Raw genomic sequence first — 5,148 nt, forward strand, 5'->3', positions numbered from 1 at the left:
TCGTATAAACTTTAAAGACCGTGGCCTAGTCAGCAAATTGAAGCTTGATTAGCGACCAATGGGCTGCTTATTAGTTGGAAAAAACTGTATCGGGATGGCGACGTGTGCATATATGGTTGGCCAATAAACAGCGTCGGTGTAACTGCTAGATTTTGCGTATACCTTAGGTTCTCTACGAAAGTACCATTGATTAGTAACTTACCAAAATGAGGCCAGGGAATGTGCCATGAAAGATGCCGCTTTAAAATAAATAAAATTTAAAAAGATTAATGGGAAAATTTAAAAAAAAGACATGTATTTTTATACAAAGGAATTATATATATTAATTTATATTTTATATAAGTTTTTGTAGATATAATCCAAGAAAAAGTATTTCTTTATAAATCTAGTAGGGGGATCTGTACCACAACCCAGAGGGTTATATACATTAATTTGGTGTTTAATTTGGTAATAACTTTATTATTATTATAAAGGAATTATATATTGTCTCCGTGTTGGACGATCAAGTTCTTGGTGCAATGGGATGTTATCCCCTCTACCTTGTTTCAAATCCCATGAGGGAACATCTTTGTTATAAGGCTCGAGGAGTAGGCTCCCCCACCCTCGTGGTGTCTCAACTCTTGCTAAGTCATAAATTCCTGATATATCTAGCTTACGGGTTATTGGATATACTCTTGGTGTTATAATGGCAGCCACTAGGTTTGATCTTAGGCCTCACCTAGATTACTCCAGTGAGTTATTGATTCACCAATGTCCAAAAAAAATAAAATGAGGGAAATAAATATTATAATAAGTTGTCAAAATAATTAAAGAGGGAGCCATAATAAGCTCTACATTTTTGGGGCTCAACGTTGTTTCAGACATGTAAGAAGGAAGTACAGGGTGTGCAAAACTAACATTTTGAGCTGCGATGATTGTATTTTTCAAGGGATTCTCTCCCTTCTCTCCATAATTGTGGTTGTTGGCTTTTACACTAATCTATGTTTCCAATCATAGGTGTCATGCATTAGGGTTTTTGCAGCAAGAGGATTTACTGGCAACATTAATTGCAGATCTCAGCAAAATGCTAATCGATGAGGTGAACTAAAATGAGGGCACTTTGTGTTTGGGGGACATGTTTTGCTCACATTAGGATTTAATTCGGGATAGATTTGAGCCATATGTTCCTTCACTATATCATGAGACTTCATCTCCCAAAGTTGAGTGTTTCAAGGGTAGTAAAGGCAGTGAAAATTCATGTCTCCCACCTCAATCTTCAATTTCTTTTAGAGTTGGGTGCTACTAAGCCTCCTTCACCCTTTGTTAGCTTTAGTTTTCTTAGCCCATCTAAGGCCCGAAATAAACCTCTGAGAGCTCTTAAAGGTGAAGCCATGGTGATTAGTGAGGAAGTAGGTTTAAAGGAGATTTTGGCACTCCTCAAGAGAGTATTCAAAGGGAATTTTTTAGGAAATATTGTTGGTTTGACATCACTAAATTCTTAGATAAATGATAATTGGATTTCGATTCAGGGTTACTCGCCAAACTTCCATGTATTAGTTAAGGGATGGTTATGTACACTCTTATCTGAGAATCGTTAAGAAGGTCTAATGCCCACTCACAATAGCTGCAATAACATCTATTAGCTCATGCATTCATTAACAATTCATCAACAAATCTAAACACATCAAGAGCCATAGCCAATATACATCATATAACCAGCATATAACCAGAAAAGGAATCAACAATGAACATATACACCATGCTAGAACAACCATCAAAGCCACATAATAATAAGTACAATTACTCATAAAAATACAAGAGGAAAAGAGCTATTATTAGCATATGCAAAATCCAACCAAGTCAAGGACTTTAGATTGGGCTGAACCAAATCTCTCTTTCATCCAATCACCCCTGCGCCATATTCCAAGCATGAATGTGGGATCTCATGGAATAAACGAAACAAAACCAAACCATGGCTTCTAAAGGCCAAACCACCTCAACCCTCGACCAATGATTCCACCTCATGGTCTGACATCACTAACACCAACCAGATTGGTCTATACCCAAGTTGTCCAGGGCTCCAAAGCATTTGTCCCAACCGCAAGTCCAGGAACTAATAATTCAACCCACAACCTTCCAGGGCTCAAGAGAATTTGTCCAACCAAGGCTCCATAACTAGTAACTCAACCCACCAACAACTCCAAAGTGTTTGTCCAAACTAGGCTCTAGGACTAGTAACTCAACCCAAGTTGTTTTAGGGCTCCAGAGTGTTTGTTCAAACCAATGGCTCCAGGAACTAGTAACTCAACCCAAAACCATAAGGAACCTGAGCACTAATTAGAAACAAGAAGTGGAAAAATCCATAACACCAAGGTTATCCAAGAAATGTAAAGGCTAGGAAAAACCATTGTCCATCTAGGAAATCCTCCATGCCAATGACGAGTCATAACTAAATAATCATATGCATATACCATGGATGTCAAAACTAGAATTGAAATCATACATGAAAATCAATACTTGCAAGGAAATCCCATTGTAGCTACTAATATCGTTGTTCCCTTATCCTTTCCCACTTTCCTTTGCCTTCTTTCTCCAAATCCAATGAAAACTAGACTGATCCAAGCATGCTCCAAGATTTCTCTAAGTGTGCAAGAGTATGAGAGAGAGATAATATAAGATATCTCCAAGACAAAACTGGCAAAAGGTTCAACTGACAAAAGCTAAACAAGCAAAAGTTGTGAACTAATCCTCATAAGCCTTTTTATCATTGAGGCCTCTATTTTATTCAATTTTCCTTAATTTTCCTTCAATTTCCTCCTCATGCAATTATGTGACCTTTCATCTCCCTTTTCTCCTCTTTTCCATTATTTTCATAAATAAATTCCAATTAATGTCGCTTTTCCTTTTTGAAGTCTTTTTCAATTTCCATAGTCATTTATTAATCACCAGTGATCCCCATAACTATGTTTTTTCCCGACATTCAGCATGAAATACGTGTCCCAAGACCTTGGTCTTACTTTTATTTATTTACATATGAAATCAACCAGAGGCTATTACAAACCCCTCTCCCTTGGGAGAACATTGTCCTCGGTGTTTAATGACACTTATAAACTAGAAAAAAACACATGTTGCCTATGGAGCTTTATAACACAGCTCATTGCAGCATTTACATCATATCATATTGTTGAAGACATAACCAACATATCATGAACACCATACCACTTATTGGAGCATTATAACACAACTCGATGTGGTATTTACATACATATGCATATACATAAATATAACCAAAAACGCACCATCAAAACATATACCAAAATACATCTGCTCTACCAGTTAATAGAGAACAATACATAGCCCACATTTGATCAACCATCTCCCATGTAGCTTAATCGGGCCCAAAGTGCTTCCACTGCACTTTAACTTACTCAATTGCTTGATTCTGGAGCATGAGCATCTTTTGTTGCAAAATGCACTAGGGTTCTAGCTAGAATTCTCCTTCTGGTTTCACTTGCAATACAGACTAATCAATCACATCAACATCTTTCACATACTTTTTAAGAAATGACATATGGAAAACATCACAGACTTTCACTATCAGAGGCAGTGCAAGTCGGTAGGCTGCCAATAAGGCCCCTTTTTTGGTTTTTGTAAAATACAAAAAACTATAACCGTACGTATGGGGTTTTGTAAGAGACAAAATGTCTCAAAAGACCAAAGAGGTAAAAAAGTTCATCAAAATCGAATAAGTCACGCTATGAAACCCAAAATAGTTGATGGAACATGAAATTTTTTGTTTAAAACACTATAAAACAAAGCGGCTACGGTCATTTCCGTATGGAAAAGACACTTTAAAAAGACAAAAAAGTATCAAACTTCAAAAATACCCCCAAAAAGATGACGAGATTTTTCAATTTTTTTATTTTTTTAAATGAGAAAAACACCATAAAATGACCACCATAGTATGAAGGTTTTAGTAATAAAAAAGTATCAAAAGACCAAAAAGGTCAAAAAAGATATCCAAAAAAAAATTTGACATGCAAAGGGCATGCATTATAGGATGCATATTTTGAAAATGGTCTGGAACAAACGATAAAACAACTTGGCTACGTCTATTACGGTCTCACAAAAGTGGTTGTAAAACTGACAAAACGACTCAAATTATAATTTAGACAAGAAAACGATGACGAGTTTTCGGAAACCCCCCTCATAAAAAAGCTAAATGAAAAATTTAATTCTTTTAACTCATGTCCAATCCTCTCAACAATCTTGAAAGGCCTGCAATACTGAGGTGCTAGTTTGGCACATGATCTAATCCTCAAGGAGCTCTTCTTGGGCTTGATGTGCAAGTATACATGTTCCCCAACCTAAAACTCCTTCAACACTCTATGCTGATCTGCATAACTCTTCTTCAGGTCCTGTGCTATCTTTAAATTTGTCTTGATAACCTACATTTCCTATTCCATCTCTGCCAGCATGTCCAGTCCAATCAACACCATGTTCACTGGATCGCTCCAACTAATAGGAGTATTACAACTCCACCCATAAAGTGCCTCAAACAGACTCATCTTCAAATAATCTTGATAACTATTGTTATACACAAAATCTACTAGTGGAAGATACTCTTCCCACTTCCGTTGTTGATGCATAACATACATTCTCAACATGTCCTCCAAAATCTCATTGACCCTCTCTATATGTCCATCTATCTGTGGATGATAAGTTGTACTGAAGGCCAAATCTGTACCCAAACTTGTAAATAACTCTTTCCAAAACCTGGAAGTGAACTTTGAATCTTTTTCTGACATAGTCTTCCTAGGAATACCATGTAACCTCACTATCTCCCTCATGAAGACCTATGCCACCTCACTAGCTAAATTCGTAGACTTCACTAGAATGAAATGAGCTACCTTACTCAACCTGTCAACCACAACCATAATAGAATCATGTTGTCTAGATGTCCTCGACAAACTTGTAATGAAGTCCATGGAAATAATATCCCATTTTCATTTTGGAATTGGAATATGTTGCAATAAACCACCTGTATGCTTACACTCTGCTTTTACTTGTTGACAATCCAAACACCTCGCAACAAACTGCCACCTCTTTCTTCAAATTTGGCCAATGATAGAATTTATTAACCACCGTCAATGTATTTTGATATCTCGG

This window comes from Pinus tabuliformis, chromosome 6, assembly GCF_031772625.1.
Source record: "Pinus tabuliformis cultivar Carrire ecotype Pingquan chromosome 6, CPIR1, whole genome shotgun sequence".
Classification (NCBI taxonomy): domain Eukaryota; kingdom Viridiplantae; phylum Streptophyta; class Pinopsida; order Pinales; family Pinaceae; genus Pinus; species Pinus tabuliformis.